Raw genomic sequence first — 22,234 nt, 5'->3', positions numbered from 1 at the left:
TGAAGTAATTTGAGGAAACACATCTTTGAAGGAAGCATTATTATTACTTGGACCTACATGAAACCAGGCTAAACAGTGGCCTTGTGTTATGATTTCAAGTGTGTTCAAAGTTATTCCCTTCTAAATAAATTGTCATTGTGTCTAATTTTTTTTTATCATTTAAACTCACTCCTTGGAACAACATTTCCTTGGTTTCCAGCATTCACTAGTTCCATATTAGAAAGAGCCACTCATTAATTTCGTAGCAAAGGAAAGCGTAAGAAAATGTAACTGAGAAGGAATGCTTTGAAAAGGAGAGGGAAAGGAGTGGAGATATGCATTTCATAGAGTATTCTTTAATAAAATCAATATGGTAGAAATATTGGAGTTACAGAGACCAATGTTCAAATATGAACTTCACTATTACTAATTATTTTTATGACCGTGGGCAGTTAAAATACTTTAAGCTTCATTTTAAAAAATTTGTATACTGAAGCTGATACATAGTTCAAAATGTTGTTTTGAGGTTCACTTGAGATGTGTATAAAGCACTTAGAATAGCTCTTAGGAGCTAGAGGGAACTCAAAGCACTGAGACTGATTGCTGTGTTTCTCATTAGTTGGGTAGGGCTGTGAGGAAAAGGCTTGTGGGGGGGGGTCTCTTGGATTTGAAGGAAAAAGAATGAATCAAAGATGAGGAGGAACATGATAAAGACAAAATTTGCTTCCTTTGTGGTTTTATCTATATCTAACCCATGTCTTAATGTATAAAAGACCTATGTTTGGGGGAAATAAATAAGAGGACAATACCTGAATTGAAGAGTGCAAATTTTTACCTGTAATAAGAAAAAACAAAAGTCTTAATCATAGAAGAATTCAGTATTGGAATGATTTACTGAAGGAAGTTGTACAGTATGTATGTATGTATGTATGCATATATGTACACATATATTTTATATGTATATGTACCTATCAGTCTTTAGGAAACAAATTCAGTCATGGATCTGTTTTGAAACAAGTTGAAATTCCAGGTTAACACTTGGCATCTTTCTGGTTTATAAAAATATATGGATTCAGGTAGAATAAGGGAAGTCATTATCTGCCATGAAGCATTGCCTATGAAAGATCTGCTTCCCTCTCCCACCCCCTCACAGTAAAGCAGAAGGCTAATTGAACAGATTCAGACATGCATTAAAGACATACCATAGTGGTTCAGTATAGAAGATACTATCCAGATAGGTTTAAATATTGCTTTTCCCATTCCAAAAGTTTATCTTTACATGGATGATATCTGCAGGTTTGCACCTGTTGATTTTAATGCCTGTATTTTTGTTCAATAATTTTGACTGCATCATTTTCTTTGTCTTTTGGAATATTGAAATGGAGATTTTTCTATTAAAATACTTATAGAATTATTTTCAGTCAAAGCCTTGAATATCAAACAACTGGAGGTTTTAGTTTGCTTCTTAATGTTTTTTGTATTTTCCCAAATAAGTATTTATTGGTTTAATAAATAGGAAAATTAAATATGACATTTTAGAAGTTTAAGAAGCAAGGTTATAAATGACTTAATCTAAAATCATATAGTAAATCAAAGTGAGAACTTTGCAAACTTTAAACTTTAGAAATGTGTGCTTATTTTAAAACTAGTGTTCTTAACATTCTTGTGAAAAAAATTCTTGATTTAAACATCTTACATATAATGATACAGTAAAAAAAGTAGTGTTTTACTTTTTTGTGCTAAGACTACAGGTGATACTGCTCTTCATTCATTATAATTTTCTGATATAATTATATTTAAAATTTATTAAAAATATGTATGCCAGAAGATTATAAATTAATAAACTTTAAACGGTTTACAAGACACTACCTTGCATCGCATTACTATTTAAAGAGACAGCATTTGAACTTCTAAGTCTTACTGACTCAAACTTTTAAAAGCCTTACTGTATTTTGTGAGGAACAGGCAGTGATGATTGACAAAAATATAGAAGTGTTAACATATATGAGAAATGAAAGAATTCTATTCGTAGTTTATTACTATTGACTATTTTCTTAATTGCTTAATTCTTAATTACTTTGAAAATATTTAAAATAAGACTACTTTTCATTTGCCAATTAGGCTAAGTGTTATGGTATAATTTATATATATATATTTATATCATGATATAAAGTATTATTTGTTGCAGGAAGGTAAAAATATGAAACTTTCAGTTGATTTACTGACTATATGCTAAATGTATTTTTTTATGATTATAAAATGTTTGTGGATCCGCTGTCCTCATGACTATGGGACACAAGTTTCAACAAAGTAAAATATAAGAAAATAGAGTTCTACGTGAAGAACTAAAACACAACTGGTTCACTTCATTACCAATGAGGATAGAGTGCGTGTAAGTCAGGGTCTTTTGAAAGGGTAATATCTGAAGTTGAAGGGAATAATGAGTAGTTTTTTCATTACTCTTTGTTCGTATTTCTATGCAAAGGTTAATTTCTTTAATAAGGTGTTCTGCTTTAGTAGATAGTAATTTCAATGCAAATCACTTTGAGTCATTTGTTCTCTCAACTATAAACATTATAATTATGAGCACTGGAAATATAATTTAAAGCATTATGGTCTGATACAACAAGGCCTGTAGTATTAACTGGAAGTGGTCTTTGGCAGTGGGACTTTGACAGAAGAACTGCTGCTCCGCCTCCAGAGCCCTCCAAACCCCATCTGTCTCAAGGGAATTTACTCTTCATATCTTCAGGAAGAGTCAACCTCTCTGCAGTTAATGGTGAGTGGAATTGAAATGAAAATCAAAATTCCTTTGAAGTTCTGGAATTAGATACCTCATTTCTTTTTCATTACTGATGTCTATATTTACTGCTTTCCCTAGAACCCTATTCACTGAGATTCTGAGAGCATGCTGATCAGAATGTTTTGGTACTATGTTTCATTTTACTTCAGTACATGCTAATATATTTTCCATAATTCCATTGCCAAAAACAATCTTCCCAAGCACAGAAAAATTATGACATTTCTGTGCTATCTACATTAACTAATCAGTGATATAAATTAGGTTCAGTCTGGATTTCCTTTAATTAAATACATTAAACACAGAGAAAACGCTTTTACTTTATAACACAGGCATATTCAAGACATCTCCTGGATGTGTAGTTTCGGTTATAGAAGACAATATATTCAAACACTTATTTGTTCATTTGAAAAGACTCACCCATGACCTATTATGGGCAAATGATCATGGCAGACATTGAGAATGCGGAGTAAGTGCAGCTCAGCATGTAGTTAGAGAAGCAGTCAGGACAACCACTAGTTACAAAGCATCATGACAAATATTCACAGATTTATACAGCAAGTGATGTGGAAGCACAAAAAAAGGAGTAATTAACTATGTTTGGGAAATCAGAGAGAAATTCTGATTGTGTGTGTGTAGGGGGGTGAGGGGTGGGTAGGTGTGGTGTGGGGTGGTGGGAGTGACGTTTGAACTTGGTCTAGGTATGTGATATTGTATTCTCCAAGTGAGCAAATGAAATTGGGTTGGTGAAGGAGAAATGTAATTTATAGCAATAGTATGTAGTGGTTAAGAACTTGTAGTTAGGAGTTGGCAAATTTAATTTGCATCCCTGTTTTATCACTTAATACATGTGTGACCTTGACAAGTTAGTTAATCTCTCTGAATATAAATACAAATAAAAATAATACTTATTTCATAAGCTTCTTATGCAGATCAAGAGACCTACTTATAAAATACTTAGCAGCATGGCTGGCTTGTGATAAACAATCAACCAATGATACCTAATTTATATAGGGTTGAGAGTCAATAAGTATTATTTAAATATTCACACAAATAATTAGAGAAATAGAGGGCCAAATGTGTTGATTTATGTTGAATATAACTTCTAGAATAATTAGAAATAGAATGAAATGTCTGTGTGCCTTCAAAAAAACCAAAAAAAAAAAAAATTCATACAGCAAAAGTAATCAGTTTAACTAAAGATGAAATTCTTAAAACGTTATATAAGAGAATGAAGCTCAAACATATTCATCATGACAGTTAAAGTTTCCTATTAAAGACAGAGATATTCAGATGGTGTCAAAAATTAATATCCAATTCATGCTTTATAAAAGAGATTCATGTAAAAAATAAACTTGCTAGATCTCTAATGATAAAACATGTATCATTTAAGCAGAAATAAAGAAGAGAAATAATATTAGATGCAATAAAATTCAAGGCCAAAAGCATTAAGGTAGAACATTTTTGTATTGTGTATGTAAATTTAACCAGTGACTATTGGCCAGAACACCTATGAGTGGCCTTTCTCTGTGGACTGGGCTTTCTCAGGAACTCCAAGGGCAAGCATCCTGAGAGAAAGAGCCAGATAAAAACCAAGCCACCTTTGATGACCTAGCCTTGGAAGTTAGGGTAGCTTATCTGGTATTGCATTTGTGAAGGTTGTCACAGTCTCCCTCCCCCATGCGGGGTGGGGAGAGATTGCCTTCACCTCTTGATGAAGGAGTGGCAAAGTCCTGAAGAGCATGTGTAACCAGAAGTAATGCTCTGACCATTTTGGGAAACCACAGTCTATCACAGCCTCACCATCTGGCAACAAAAATTCTCATCCTTCAGGCAAGCAAAATCCACTCATCCTTTCCCCCAAGAACTCCCTAACATCTCATTCCATCATGGCATCAGGCTGTATTGGAATTGAATGTTACCAAATAATTGATGTTTAATAATAGTTGAAGGTTATAGATGCAAAGCCTGCATACTTAGAAACCATGAAAATCAATTTTGAAATTACTTGAAGCAATAAGAAAATACAGTAAAATAGCAAGTTAATATATGCAAAAAATCAATAACATTCTTATTTACAAGCAATAGCAAGTTTAATGATAGGATAAGCAAATCTTCTTTATAATAACATTTAAAAGCACGGTTAAAGACATGTTATATTACCTAAAGTAAATTGTATTGATAACAATATTAATGAGCCCTGGATAACTATTTGCAAATTACAATGAGGGGGAAACGTTTAATATCTTTAATATATGATAAGCTCCTAAAAAGAAATAAGATAAACATACCAAAAGGAAAAAGAGCAAAGGACATGACTAGGCACTGAGGAAAAAAGAGAAAAAAATAACTAAATGTTGGACCTACACTGCTTATCAGTCTCCTCTGTTCAATTCTGCTGACTGCCCTTCCTTTCACAGGTATTGATTCCTAATAAATATCTTGCACCCCAAGCTCAATTTTAGCATCTGCTCCCAGAGAACCCAAATTGTGACAGTGATGCAAATTGAATATCATTTCTGGAGAGAGTTTTACATTCTTATGCATCCTGTTTATCCAGACAGTTTTACAACTGGTAATTTTTTCTAAAGAAATAATATAAAATATACTTATGAACTTAAGTTACATATGCAAGAATGTTCTTAGTTTGTATGAAAAGTGAAAAATGATATGTGTTTAAATGATTTACAATTTGGGATTAACTAATTTAAATTAATGCTGTTAGGAAAAAATGTTTTAGCTATGCATATTTATTTATGTAAATAAGAGCTTACCATATTGCTTTGCCAGTCATGAACTGTATGGTGTATATATATATATATATATATATATAAAATGAATGTCTAGGGGGCAGTCCAAGATGGCACCATAGGAAGATCCTGAACTCACCTCTTCCAATGGACACACCAAATCTATAGCTACATATCGAACAATTCCCTCTGAAAAAGACCTGAAAACTAGCTGAACAGCTCTTTCACAACAAACAACAAAAGGACCACAGTGAGACAGGTAGAAGAGGCAGAGAGGCAGTCTTGCCAAAAACCCCATTCTGGGCGCAGTGGCCCACAATCGGGAAGGATATCACAAATCTGGAGCTTCCCTCTGAGGAGATAGGAGTCTGTCAGGCACCCTTGAGACCTGCAATAGGGAGATAAGTCCCTCAAATATCTGGCTTTAAAAACCAATGGAGCTTATATTCTGGAGACCCAAAGGGCTGTAAGGAACTGAGATACTGCTCTTAAAGGGCTCACATGCAGACTCACTCACCCCCAGGGTCCAGCACACAAATAGCAGTTTGAAAAATGCCTGGATTAAATGGGAAGGAGGTTCATTATCTAACTGTAAAGTGTCTGCCAGAGGGGCAGGGGCCATTTGGGAGGAGGGAACTCTTTCAAACTCATTTCATGAGGCCAGCTTTACCCTGATACCAAAACCAAACAAGGATACCACAAAAAAAGAAAATTGCAGACCAATATCTCTGATGGCGTAGATGCAAAAATCCTCAACAAAATATTAGCAGACTGAATTTAAGAATACATTAAAAGAATCATACACCATGATGAAGTGGGATTTATTCCAGAGATGCAAGATGGAACAACACCCACAAATCAATCAATGTGATGTACCACATTAACAAAATGCAGGATGAAAAATCATAGGATCATCTCAATAAATGCAGAAAAAGCATTTGACAAAATTTAGCAACTATTTATGATTAAAACTCTCAACAAAGTAGGTATAGAGGGAACTTACCTCAACATAGTAAAGGCTGTATGTGACAGTCCCACAAGTAACATCATACTCAACAATGAAAAGCTGAAAATTTTCCCTCTCAGATCAGGTAAAAACAGGATGCCTATTCTCACCACTTTTATTGAGCATAGTTTTGGAAGTCCTAGCCAAAGCAATTAAGCAAAAAAAAAAAAAAAGAAAAAAAAAAAAGAAATAAAAGACATCCAGATTGGAAGGGAAGAAGTAAAACTGTCACTATTTGCAGATAACATGATTTTATATATAGAAAACCCTACTAACTTCACCAAAAACTGTTAGAACTAATAAATGAATTCAGTAAAGTTGCAGGGTAAAAAAATCATAAAAATGTTTCAAGTGTCTCTATACACTAACAACGGACTATCAGAAAGAGAAAACTTAAAAAAAAAAATCCCATTTACAATTGCATCAAAAATAATAAAATACCTAGGAATAAATTTAATCAAGGAGGTGAAAGACCTGAGGTGTACACTAAAAACTATAAAGTATTGATGAAAGAAATTGAAGACAACACAAATAAATGGAAAGATATACCATGCTCATGGATTGGAAGAATTAATATTGTTTAAATGATCATACTACCCAAAGCAATCTACAAATTCAATGCAATCCCTATCAAAATTCCAATGGCATTTTTCAAAAAAACAGAACAAACAATCCTAAAATATGTATGGAACTACAAAATACCCCATGTAGCCAAAGCAATCTTGAGACAGAAGAACAAAAGTGGAGACATCACACTTCCTGATTTCAAACTATATTCAAAATAGTATGGTATTGACATAGAAACAGACACATAGATCAGTAGAGAGCCCAGAAATAAACCTGTAAATATATGGTCAGTTAATTTGCAGCAAAGGAGACAATATACAGTGGGGAAAGAACAGTCTCTTTAGTAAATGGTGTTGGAAAAACTGAACAGCCCCATGTAAAAGAGTGAAACTAAGCTACTATCTTACACCAGCCACAAATATTAACTCAAGATGGATTAAAGACTTAAACGTAAGACCTGAAACCATAAAACTCTTAGAAGAAAACATAGGCAGTAAGCTCCTTGATATCAGTCTTGATTATGATTTTTTTGGATCTGACTCCAAAAGCAAATGCAGTAAAACAAAAATAATCATGTGGGACTACATCAAAGTAAACAGCTTCTGCACAGCAAAGGAAACCATGAACAAAATGAAAAGGCAAACTACTGAATGGGAGAAAATATTTGCTAACCATATAACTGATGAAGTTAATACCTCAAATATATAAAGAGCTTATATAACTCAGTACTAAAAAACCAAACAATCTGATTTAAAAGTGAACAGATGATCTGAATTGACATTTTTCCAAAGAAGCAACACAGATGCCCAACAGGCACATGAAAAGATACTAAAAATCACTAATCATCAGGGAAATGCAAATCAGAACCACAATGAGATACCACCTCACACCTGTCAGAGTGACTGTTATCAAAAAGAGAAAAAATAACAAGTGTTGGCAAAGATGTAGAGAAAAGGGAACCCTCATGCACTGTTGCTGGAAATGTAAATTGGTGCAGCCACTATGGAAAACAGTATGGAGTTTCCTCAAAAAAAAAAAATAGAAATACCATGTGATTTAGCTATTCTACTTCTGGGTGTTTCTCCGAAGAAAATGAAAACATTAATTCAAAAAGATATATGTACCCCAAATTCATCACAGCATTTACAATAGCCAATACATGGAAACAACCTAAGTGTACATTTATGGATGAATGGATAAAGAAGATGTGGTGTGCGTGTGCGCACACACACACACACACACACACACACACACACTGGAATACTACTCAGCCATAAAAAGAATGAAATCTTGCCATTTGTGACAACATGGATGAATCTGGAGGGTATTATGCTAAGTGAAATAAGTCAGACAGAGAAAGACATATACTATATAATTTTACTTATATGTGGAATCAAACAAACAAAGAAGACAAAACAAAACTCATAAAAACAGAGAACAGAATTGTGGTTGCTAGAAGGGAGGAGGGTTGAGGGGTGGATGAAAGGGGTAAAGGGGGACAAGAGGTACAAACTTCCAGTTATAAAGTAAATAAGTTGTGGTGGTGTAATATACAGCATGGTGACTATAGTCAATACTAATGTAGTGCATATTTGGAAGTTGCCAAGAGAATAAATCTTAAAATTTCTTACATAAGAAAAACAATTGTACTTTTGTATGGTAACGGAAGATAATGAGATTTATTGCGGTGTACATTTCACAGAGTATACAAATATTGAATCATGTTCAATATGAACATGAAACTAATATGTTAAATGTCAATTTTACCTCAATTTTAAAAAGAGAAAATAGTTACAATTCAGGCATAAAGAAGAGAAGAATATATAATTATACAATAAAATCTTGTCTAATAAAAGCCTTGTTAGAAAAAACAAAATGAATCTGTAGTGTTAAAGAGAAATAATTTAACCACAAAAGAGTTTCTGGTAGGAGTTATTTTACATAGCTATCAAAAGGATGAGAATTTTGGTGAGGTATTTAATATTTGGCATAATCAAAGTGCTGTCTTTTTGATGAGTTATTGCTATGGCATATCATCAGAGTCCCGTCACTTTGATAGAGTATGCTAATGATATGTTTTTTGAACAACAGAAGTGTGAGTATGCATTAAAGTAATGCTATTCTATACTTAAGAACCACTCAAAAAGGTAAATAAACTACTCTTAAAGACTATCTAATTTTTACTTGGAAAACTCATTAAAATATAAAAATGGTAATTTGTTCTTTATTGTTAAGCATTGCCAAAGTCAATTCCTGAAATCTTCAGGAAATCAGGATAACCACTTATCTTCTTGTAAGTCTTTGTGTTTCATTCTGTTTTTCTTAATTAAAAAACAGAAAAGCACATTGAAAGCCTATATTTGACAGTTTTAAAAAATGTGTATTCTGTTTTTACCTTCATTCAGAAATTTAGACTTTTTTTTCTCCTAAAAACATATGAGAATTTTGCATAGCAATCTTTGTCAGGTAACGATAGAAAGCAATGTAATCATGTCATATTCAATGAATGATTTTGTGACTATGTTTCATTTATCATCCTTACTGAAGCATTATATAAATATGCGTAATCTTGTTTTCTTTACTGAGCTTTTACAGTATAATTTCACAAGTAGATGAAAAATGCTGTATTTAGATTGTTGGCTGAATTCCCAGTTTTGTTTTGTTTTCTGAAATTCAAGAGCATTATAGATTGATTGTTTGTTGTTTTTTTTTTTGCATATGCTCTGCCTTCTATAGTTAATTTAGAATGTGTCATTTCTAATGTTTTAGTTACTAATAGAATCATGAAGTAATCTCAACTTGAGTTCACTGTAATCCTATACAGCAATGTTTCTTTTTTCCTATTTGAACATCAGCAAACTGAAGGCCACACAGGATCCAAATCCTGGGTCAGGCAGTATGACTTCAGAGCCCTCAGGATCTTAACCCCTAACGTTTACCAAAGAATGCAATTATAATAAACATATATTGACTTTATCCCTAACTGACTCAATTCATCCAATGACATTTTAAAATATTGACTGAGTGTATACTATTTTTCAAGCATTGCTTCTAGGGATCCAGGTGCTAAGTAAACATGACAAACAAGGTTACTGCGCTTCGTCCACTGTTCTAGTTGGAAAAGACAGATAAACAACAGGTAGCCAAATAAATGACATAGTTTAAGAAAGTGCTAAGTGCATTGAAGAACATAAAGTCCTGAGATAGAGGCTGACTGTTGAGTGTTCTGTTTGACAGGATAATCACAGAAGGTTTCTAAGGAAATGTATTCATAGATCTGAAGGTTGAGAAGGTTGAGAAGGCTGAAGGTTGAGAAGAAGCCAGCCATATAAAGATACAGGGAATGAGCATTACAGGCAGGGTAGACAATTAAGTTTAAAGGCCTGCATGTGGAAGCAAGATTGGTGTTTTAGAGGAGTTCTAAAAATTTATGATATTATTATTATTATTATTGGCCTACTACTGTTTCAGCTAAGAGAGGTAGTGAGCACTGCTAGAAGAGTTTAAACATCCATTGATACTATAATATTATAAAATCATAAAAACAAACTTAATATGCAATAAATACCAAAACAAGATAGCTGTATCTCAAATACTGAAAGTGATTTAGATTAGAAAATCTTTTCAGTGGAGACAGAAAGAGAGCCTCTATTGAGAATTCATCTAAAATCCTAAGTAATTTATAGAGTGGATCCTGAGAAGCCCCAAGACTTAAAAGTTAAAGGATCATGGGGGCAGGGGTGGTGGAGGGTGAGGGAGTGGGAGAGATTTGATGGGTTTTATGAGTACCCCTTGGGTTAACATTCATTTTCCATTGTGCTTGAGAGATGAGGAGAAATTTAAATACTTTAAACAGAAAAACACTTAAGGAAGTTTTATAAGCACTTATTTTAGCTAAGGTAATGTGCATGTGCTGCTTGTGTTGGGGCGGTTCCTGTGCACTGAAGATAGATCTCAATGCACAGGATGATGTAACTTGAGCCCCATTAAAGAAACCACACACCTGAGCACACAAATGCAGTACAGGACACTCAGATCTGATTCCATCAACCCATTTGCCTTTGTCCTAGCTCTATCAGAAAGTAATGTACCTTTGTTTTATCCATTCCCTCATCTTTCCCAAAACTCCCCCTTCCCTCATTCTTGATTTCCCTCTTTTCTATTAAAAATAGGAAATTTAGGGCTATTTTATTTGTATCTTCATTTCTTACCACTGCTAATTTTAAAAACTGCAAAAATAATCCAATAAAAACAAAATAGTAAGAGAATTATAGGCACTACATAACATTTTTGAAAGTAATTTAGAAAATCTTTGCTCTATAATTTTATGTATGTATTTTTTATTAACCATTTTTTATTGAAGCATAGTTAATTTACAGCGCTGTGTTTCAGGTATACAGCAAAGTGATTCAGTTTATCTATCTATCTGTCTATCTATCTATCTATATGCTTTTTCAGACTCTTTTCCATTATAGGTTATTACAAGACATTGACTATAGTTCCCTGTGCTATACAGCAGGTTCTTGTTGTTTATCTGTTTTATATATAGTAGTGTTTATATGTTAATCCCAATCTCCTAATTTATCCCTCCCCCCAACCCCAATCATCCCCTTTGGTAACCATAGATTTGTTTTCTATGTCTGTGAGTCTTTTTCTGTTCTGTAAATAAGTTCATTTGTATCATTTTTTTAAGATTTCACGTATAAGTGGTTTCATACAATATTTGTCTTTCTCTATTTGACTTCACTTAATATGATAATCTCTAGGTCCATTCCTGTTGCTGCAAATGACATTATTTCATTCTTTTTTATGGCTGAGTAATATTCCATTGTATATATGTACCACATCTTCTTTATCCATTCATCTGTCTATGGACATTTAGGTTGCTTCCATGTCTTGGCTGTTGTAAATAGTGCTACTATGAACATTGGGGTGCGTGTATCTTTTCAAATTAGAGCTTTCATCTTTTCTGGATATATGCCCAGGAGTGGGATTGCAGGATCATATGGTAACTCTAGTTTTTTAAGGAACCTCCATCCTCTTTTCCATAGAGGCTGCACCAATTTACATTTCCACCAACAGTGTAGGAGGGTTCCTTTTTCTCCACCCCCTCTCCAGCATTTATTATTTGTAGACTTTTTGATAATGGCCACTTTGACCAGTGTGAGGTGATCCCTCATTGTAGTTTTGATTTGCATTTCTCTAATAATTAGCAATGTTGAGCATATAAAAATTTTAAATTACCAAGAATAATTTAAAATTGTCTGTACCTAAAACATAGCCTAGAATTATATAAAATGAAAATTTTCATAACCCCCAAGGAAAGAGAGAAATCTCAAAAAACATAGCACAGAATCTTTAATATACCTCATTCAGTATTTGACAGAAATATAAGACTAGAAAACAAGCAAGAACATCCCTATGAAATGATCTTGTCACTTTTTATTAAAGTTTTTTTACCTTAAAGTCAATTTTCTCCAATAATAATATAGCTACATCAGCTTTCTTTTGTTTAATATCTACATGCTCTTTATTCATATGTTTACTTTCAGTTGTTCTGTATTCTCATATTTTATGTGTGTGCCTTGTAAACAACTTATAGTTGGACTTTTAAATCCAGTCTTGCAATATTTTTGTTTTAATTAGTGTATTTATTCCATATATTTAATATCACTAGTCATATTGATTGTGTATTCCCCAATTTAATTTTTGCTATTTGTCCCATCTATTCTATTTCAGTTTTTTCCCTTTTATGTTGTCTTTGAGATTGCTTAATTTTTTGCTTGTTTATTTTTTAAAAATCTCTAGCATACTCTTTCAATTCATTTAGTTGTTGTCATAGTGTGATATTGTAATATATTAAGAAATGTATATTTGGTCTTTAGTCTTCAGCCACTGGTTCCTGACACAAGAGTTCCTAAAACCCTTGGAATTTTCTGAGTGATAGGAGTGTCTTTTGTTCTTTATAATAAGTGCCTTTCAACCATATCTGAGTTTATGCTAATAGGATGACTCTCAGTGAGTCCCTATAGAGCTTCAGGAGGGCAACTGGTTGTCAGAGGGGCCAACCAGGCCTGATCTCTAAGTAGGGGGGAGGGGCTGGAGATTTAGTTAATCACCAACAGCCAATAATTTAATCAATCATGCCGCCATAATGAAATCTCCATAAAAACCCTAAACAATGGGATTTGAAGAGCTTCTAGGTTGGTGAACTCATTGAGGTGCACACCTGGAGGAGGAAAGGAAATTCCATGCCCATACTTTGCCTTATGCATCTCTCTTCCATTTGGCTGTTCCTGAGTTGAATCCTTTATAATAAACCAGTGATAGTAAGTAAAGAGACGTTCTGAGTTCTGTGATCTGTTATAGCAGATTATTGAACCTGGGGAGGGTACTGTGGGAACCCCTGATTTGTAGCTAATCAATCAGAAGTACCAGAGACCCAGGACTTGCGATTGGTATCTGAAGTAAGGCATAGTTTTGTGGGTCTGAGCCCCTAAGCTGTGTGGTCTGCCTTAACTCCAATAGTTAGTGTCAGAATTGGATTGAATTGTAGGACACCCACTTTTGTGTTCAGAGAGTTGGAGAATTGGTTGTTGGTGTGGAATAAACCCCACACATTTGGTGTCAGAATTATTGTGAGTAAAAACAGTTCATACACAGAAATGAAAACATCTGTGCAAAACTAATCAAAGTCTAAGGTTAACCAAACTCTAACACCTTCCCCCACCAACCATAAGGATTCTAAAACATTTCATCGTTATTGGCTTCCTCTTGTTTACTGTTATTTTTGTCGTGTATCCTAATATCTTCTTAATAAACCCGGGGATGCACAGTTGTAGCTATGACACTTTCAGGGTATGTTGAGTTGCTGGTTTCCTTCCCTTTCAGCCTGGCACTATAGGTATCTCAACCTAATTTGGGAAGTCACTTCTTAGGCTGCATGACTTAATCAGGTCTTGGCCTCAGACATCTGTTTCCTTCTACAAGACTCCAAAACTGAAGCCAGCTTCCCTGGAGTGGGTAAATCTTCTTGCCCTAAATCAACTTCAGTGCTACTGTGCCCTACTGGCTTCTGTGGGAACTCCTTTCCCTTTTGTTTTGACATATCTTTACTATCTTTGCACAGTTTTGATGTTCCTAAAAAGTATACATTTATAATTCAGCAGTGTTAGTTGTTTTCAGCAAGTAGGGGAGGGGCTTAATTTATAAAGACTGTCTCTTTCATTGGAATTCAGCTACAAGGAGGAAAGTTCATAATATTTTCTAGGAAGGCCCCAGTTAATCTCTTAAAATAATAATTTAATTATTATTTACTTCATACCTTTAATTCATAACTTTCTCACGTATGCCTGTCTGTTCCTATCACGTGGGGAAGCCTGGTCAGGCCTATCCTTGGAGGTCTTCCTCAGCCATGCATGTCCACAGCAATCCTCTCAGCCCCTCTCACCCCTGTGGGTGCTGCTACAGTAGCTCCACAGTGAGGTTAGTAGCATAAGAACAGGGTTCTTTCACACTTTATTGTATACCTATAGCAACTAGAAAAATGCACAGAATAAAAACATCTAATATTCCTCTACAGTAACAGTTTTTTGTACTATACCGTGGTTATGATGAAAATAAAATAATCTTTTTGTTTACTATTTACTTCATGTTATAATTTATAGTAATCTTTACTAAACATGAGAATGTTTTACTTTTGTGGGAAAAGTGAAAAGAATGAACAATTGAAAGTCAGCAAAAAAGCACATTATTATGGATACAACTCCAGTGTTCATTAGGTTATTTAAGTAGGAAGACTCATTTTAGTTTTGCTATGAATGTATATGGTACTCAAGTATACTGCATTTAAAAGGCTTCACAGTTTGGACATGAAACTGTCAAGTTCGAGTTTGTTCACATCATTCTTGAGGAAGAAAGAACACTTTTAATCCTATTGTTCTGGCATTTCTTCTTATCATGATAATTTCATGGAGTCCCTTTATACCCTTTTCTGTGTGTGATTTCTCGCTAACTGAAATAATACATTATAGTTTGACAAAAGAACAATTTAAAAAAAAATCAGGTTTCAATTCATTTTAAAAGAAAATTGCTTTTATTCCCTCCTTACAAAGGATCTTATGATGTTTGAGGTTAAACAAAATGGCCTAATAGAAAATATATCAAAAACACAAGATTTGTAATCGAAGATGTCATACTGAATTTTCAGAATATGACATAAACATTGATTCAAATATCCTCCAAAAATATCTTGTCATATTCACAAAGAAGCAATAGTGGATTTTTTTATTGGTAAGATATTTACAAAAGGAATTTATATACCTGGTTAAATTGCTTAGTAAAATGTAGTGTTAATATAATTCAAGACCCTTTTACTTAAGAAATGAATCCTCTATTTGTATAGCCAAAGTAAAGTCGTAAGTTTTGAATTGCAAATTGTAAAGCTGTAGAAGGTTTCATTTAAATGGAATATAAGAGCTCAACTAGTCAAAACTCTTGAATTTAAATAAGGGCAAATTGCCCCCGACCATTGATAAGCAGAATAATAAAATTAATGGCTTAAATAAAACTTTTAAAAATTAACCATCATTCTTTTATTTGCTTTATTAATGGAAGTATTGCAATGTTATTTACACTTAAAAAAGTTATTGATTTAGAGTGTCTCACCTTTTAGAAATGAAAAGGCATGTATCCAACATTGGTACTTCCTTCTGTCATAGAAACGATGCATTGTGTTGTTCCTTTATATTTAGCATTTTGTATATCAAGCATTTGGAAGAGAATAAACAATTTTAAGATGAACATTTGTGTGTTCAAGTTAAAATATCTCCCCATTTATTTCACTATATAAATATATTTGGAAGAAAGCATCACATTGTTGCTCCCCAGGGCCTCTGTATATGATTTTTTCAGTTTGTGGACTATACAACCCTAGCAAGCAGTATTCACACTGAAGACTGGGTGAAATGGTGGCCCCTGGATCACGCAGAGCAAAACCCTTACTCCCTCTTCCCAGAATTATTTTCTGAACATATCTGGATGTATAGTTTCTTGTCATGCTTGGCACATATGTACCCAATTTATTGAACAGGAATTCATTAGGGGTCTAAAGCAGAATTGCCTTATTTTTCTCCAAGTATAGGCTTCAGCCGTGCTGCAGTAAGGGTCTTCTCTCCTACTCTTAATCCCCCCAAAATTGAATTTATTTAATATTTATGGATTTATTCATATTTTCCATTTTTTTCTTAAGACGGTTTTTAAAAATTGTATCTTTCTAGAAAAAAAGTGGATTTAAAACCTTTTCTAATTTAATGGTTTAACATAAATCATATTTAATAATGGTTTTATATAATTCACATCTTCAATTATTCCCTATTAAGTAAGGCAATATATGTGCAATGCTTGGAAAACATGCTTGGCATGTAGTAAGGGCCATATAAGTCTTAGTTATATGTATTACTGTGTAACTTTAAAAATCTATCTAAGGCATCAACGATTGATAATTAGTCCATTTTATTCCAAATATTTTAATGGTGTTTTCTCTGTTTTATTGAATAAAATTTTAAAGTGTTTCTCTGTTTTATCTTATTTTCCTTTATTACTTGAATTCTTAAGACTATAATATCCACACCTGAAAAAACTCTCTCTGAAACTATTAAGTAACTCTAACCCACTTCCCAAGACCTTAGGGGGCTTAAAATCTATTCACTTTTCCTTCATTCTTACTATTTTTTTTGGTCCATTATATAGCTCTAACTTCTTTTAACAACTCTATAGTCAATATTTTTTTAATTGTTTTTATAAAATCAGGGCTTGTTTGTATACAACCACAGTTTACAACATATTTGTTCATCTTTCTTTCCTGTTTCATCTCAGTCATTCCTTTAGGTTTCACTTACCTTATTTCTGAAGAAAGTCCTTTCATGGAAAAATTATTAGTGGTATTATCTTTCAGAATTTTTATCAAAACATCTATGTATTTTCTCACTCTTAAATACTTCCTTAGCTGGCTCTAGACTCTCAAATGATGAGTTGTTTCCTCTCAATGTCTAAAGACATTTTTCTAATGCCTTTTGGTTTCTCTTTTTGCTGCAGAGACATTTACTGTCCACATCAGTTTCTATATTGGTAATGTTTTTCTTTTTGTTTGTTGTGAATAGATCCTCTTGGTTTTGAAGTTCTGCTATTTTACTACAATGCATTAATATGAGGTTTATTTCTAATTATCATGTTCAGGAGATATTGTGCTTTTTGAATATGAAGATTCATGTCTTTTATCAAATCTGGAAAATTCTTTGTCATTAACTCTTCAAATATTGCCTCTCTGCTATTTTCTTTTTATCCTTTTGGAACTCCAAGTAGGTAGAGTTAGAGGTTTTCATGCTTTCTCTCCCACCCTTCTAACTGACTTTGACACATTTCTTATTTCTTCATCTCTCTTTGCCTCCTTCTTTGTAATTTAAATACATAAATTCCTTCTTTACCTGTCTATAATATACTTTTATGATAATTTATTGGCTATCTTATTTTAAAAATTGCATGTTTCTTTCAAAAGTTACCTGGTTTTCTAATGTGATTTCTCTTTCTTTTTACGTCTTTACTTATTTTACCTTTTCATATTAAAATGCCTATTAGAATTCCATTAACTGAAGTTTTCAGATGTGCAATCTTGTTTTTCTTCTGCAGATTACCTTACTTGGTGCATTTCCTGTGTATATATTATTTTGGAGTTTTAGTTCTTTTTCCAGAGCCTTGTAAATAGGAGTGTGTAATAGAAATGCAGGAGGATCTGTTTGAGAATATTTCCCACTGTAGCAGACAATCTTTTACTTCTGTTGAAAGGAACCAATTTTTGTGTTAATTTCTCACTCGGAGTTCTCAGAAAGTGCAAGTGGTATTTTCAGGGGATTCATTTTTTTCTACTCAGGATCCTTGTCAAGGTAAACAAATTTCCTTCTACTCACCCTGGAGTGGTGGAATTTTTTTCTGAGACCGTCCTCTGAATGGTGAGGTAGCCTTTCCAAGGGTCCTGGCTTTAAACCATAATCTTAGTTATGACTCTGACTTCCCAGGGACCTCAGCCTATGTGCTTCTCTCTCTGTTTTTCAACTTACTCTTGATTTGGGGGCCTAGATAGCTTCCTTTATTTTCTAGAGAATTCAGTTGTGCATTTAAGAGTGCCTTACATATAATATATATTATATACATCTATATATCTATATATTGATATATAGATATATAGATATATCTTAATAATAAAGTATGAAGGTAAATCTGTTTTCTTGAGGGAATGCTCATGATGGAATGTTAAGTGCAGAAACAAGTTCTAAATAATGTATGGTCTCTATTTTGTAATGTTTTGTTTCACTGAACCAAAAAGTGCATGTCCATGGGTCAGGGGATTTGAATGTTTAATAACATTATTTTGATAATTTGCTTCATTTTCTAGAATTCTTAAAATGAGCATGATTATTTTTAATAATAATGAAAACCATTAACTATTACAAAAATTATCTCTATTTGAGTGTTTTTCAAGTTTTTGACAATTCAGAATACATCTTTTAGTTTCTTTACTTTCTAGAAATAATTTTATGGCTGTCATAGACTTGTTTATCAACTATTATAGGTATAATGATATGGTAAGTTGATATTCTCACTGGAAGTCATTTATATTTTATTTACAATAACTTTGGATCTATATGCTACATCTCAGGAAAGAATTGAAAAGTACATGAAACAGAAGTTCATTACTTTCTTTGAGTTCTCTATTTTAGCTTTCTATCTTTTATTCCATGACTTTATTTTCCCCTTTGAATTTTGCATATAACGTGAATGTCATAGAAATATTTCAGCATTTAACTGATATATTCATATCAAAATGCATCTTATTTAATTGAAGAAAAATTTAAACAACTGTAAAGGACAATAGTTATTTTATTTTAAACCAGCTGATGAGATGCAGGATAATAATAATGTAATAATTTTAGGTTTTTAGATATTCAAATTTTAAATATATGAAAAATTAACTTATAACATTATATATTATATTAGCTCGAATTGTATAATTTAACATGAAATTTCATACTCTTGAAACCATACAATATCCAAATAATTTTCACATAATCATTGTGTCTATAAGATTACTCTTTTGATAATTATATTACTTTGATTACAAAAGGAACTAATGAGGATTTTATAATGAGAAAATAAAGTGATCTATCTCTGTCCCCTTTCCTAACTGCCCAGTTCTCAAAAAAAAAACACATGAGGTTCAATCCTCTTGTGAATCTAAACCAAAACATAATAACCCTCATCCCCAAAATGGAATTTAAATAAAAATTAACTAAAGAAACAAATTACGAATCTTCTTTCCTAGACTGCAAATGTGAAACTTCCTGGGGATGCAATTGCTAGCTAAAATAAATACAGTAAGTCCCCTACATATGAACCTTCAAGTTGCAAACTTTCAAAGATGAGAACGTGCGTTTGCATGTCCAATCACGTAAGTTAGTTCATGTGTCTGGCATACATTGTCACGTGCGTGCATCCTATACAAGTGGTTGTGCTTTTGTGTACTTTACTGTACAGTACTGAATAGAGTACAGTAGTACAGTATTTTTATTTCAAGCCCAGGATGTCCGGAAGCAAGCATAAACGCAGCCATGATGTAGCTGGTACTACTAAGAAGTGCCAGCTGTTGTACTATACTACTGTACTTTTCACGGTACTGTAAGATTAAAAATGTTTTCTTTATTTTTGTGTTTGTTTGTTTTTTATATATTATTTGTGTTAAAAGTATTATAAACCTATTACAGTACAGTACTATATAGCCGATTGTGTTAGTTGGGTACGTAGGCTAACTTTGGTGGACTTACAAACAAATTGGACTTAACGAACGCACTCTCAGAATGGAACTCATTCCTATGTAGGGGACTTACTCTATTTTACTGTTAGAAAAAATTCTCAGGTTTGCCACTTCTTAGTTCTGAGAAAAATAATAGAACCTTCTTAAAGTTATTGTGAAGATTACATGACTTCATTTATGTACATCTTTTATCACTAAGCCAGGCACATAGTAATATATCAATTAGTGTTATTGATGCTGTTATTGTTTATTCTGTCATTTTTGTTGTTTATAGAGTGATATAGAGGAACTTTAAAGCAAGTATTGTTGGGTCTTCATTTCTTTTTCTTGAAAAATTGCTGTACACTTTGGAAGAGTATGTGACATAACTTTCAGTCTATTCATTCAAGTATTTAAGGGATTCCAAGAATATCTCTACACAAGTACCTTTTTCTTTGTCTCACTATAAATGGCAGTGCAGGCTGTACTAAGCAGGCACTTGGGGAAAGGGGGAATAGTTACTGTATGCTGCATTTTTCCATCTCATAGGGTGCAGAGAACTCAGAGTAAATCTGGCAGGTCAAACAGCAGATAATCAAATCTGTTAACAGTCAGGGAAAACATATGTTATATAGTAATTTTACTAACTATAATTTTAGCTAAAGCATGACCTCAGGACAATTAAGCTCTAAGACTTTTTTCAAAAGCATAGACATTCTTTAATTTATCAAGTTGCAAATAAATTTACTTCCTGTTATTTAAAAAGAACATTTAACTGGTCTTGAGTACATAACAGTTACTTTCTAAGATGAAATAAGGTCTGTCATATCCAGGAATAAATCAAATTATGTGTAATTGATATAACACTGCCTAAATGTATTCCCACTGGTAAATATTTCTCACTATGTACTTGAGATTGAAAATACGTAGCACATAGCAAATGTGGTAGTGTGAAGGTAGTATTTTTGAAATAATAAATATAAAATAGCATTGTATAATGTGACACATGGATTTTTCTATTTTTTAAAATAAATCTCAAAAACTGCATTTAACATACTTTCTATGTTTGGAAATATTTATATTGAAGGAATTAAATAACAGGTATACATTTTTAGGAGATATGGCTGCTGTCTGGTAAGATTATTTGTGGGCCAAGGGACAGTCAGATGCCATCAATAATTCATATATATATATATATATATATATATATATATATATATATATATATATATATGTTGTTTCTCAGCATGGTAGGAATTTTAAAACCTTCCAAAAATGTGGAAAATGAAAAAAATATATCATTATAGCTAAATTGAATACAAGCTTGGAATTTATTTGTTCTGCTTGTTAAGGGCCTGAGCTTAGAGGAAGTTTCTGCCCATGAAAAGAGTTCATTTAGAGATTAGGCAGAGCACAGTGGTGGCCTGGTTTTCCAGGAGTCAGCTCGAGGGTCATGTGTATGAATGTCCTTAACTTGTACTGTTGAGGTAAAGAAATCCAGTCTCCTCCTCCTTCCATTCAGTACCTATATCATGAGACTATAAAAATTTGCTTTTTACAAGATAAGAAATAGGAAAGTGTATTTGCCTCTACCACCTCTTCCTGGCTGTAAAAATAATGATGTTTATGAGGACCAACTACTTTGCTAGCATTTTTCCTATCTTATGTTCAACTCTCATAGCTTTTCCCAGGAGAAAAATTTCAAGTTCTCCCAGGAAAAAAAATTCTATTCATCAATTTTATAAATTAGGAAACTGAAACACCCAGAGGATAAATAAGTGATGCAGGATCTGAGAGCCAGGATTTGCACCTGGTCCAGGATGGCTTCTCCAGGACCAACAAATGCACTCAGACCCTTTCAGAAAGACGAAAGGGACAGAGAAGTTGTGTCCACACTGTTTAAAAACCCACCCCAGAAGCTGCAGGGCTCACTTTAGATTCTATCCCATGAGCCAGAGGTTGGTGACGTGGTCACGCTGAATCATAATGGAGACTGGAAAATACGGTCTTTATTCAGGAAGGCTGTGTTCACCTAAATGTTTTATCTATAAAAGGAGGGAAAGCAGATTTTGGTGAACAACTCTGTAACAAATGATAAATTTCCATCAAATTGTTCCATTTGAAAATTATTCTTATTCTTTTGTAACTTCATCAATGGAATCTGTCGCTGAGAAGACTTTCAAATTGAAGGCTCAATAGTTTACATTTCCAATTGCTAGGTTTTCCTTAAAATTTAACTCCAGGAATGATCTTCTGATTTGGATTAGTGAGGAGTCACCCTAACATAA

The sequence above is a fragment of the Balaenoptera acutorostrata genome, chromosome 21 (assembly GCF_949987535.1).
Source record: "Balaenoptera acutorostrata chromosome 21, mBalAcu1.1, whole genome shotgun sequence".
Taxonomy (NCBI): domain Eukaryota; kingdom Metazoa; phylum Chordata; class Mammalia; order Artiodactyla; family Balaenopteridae; genus Balaenoptera; species Balaenoptera acutorostrata.
Note: the sequence above shows the minus strand (reverse complement) of the source record.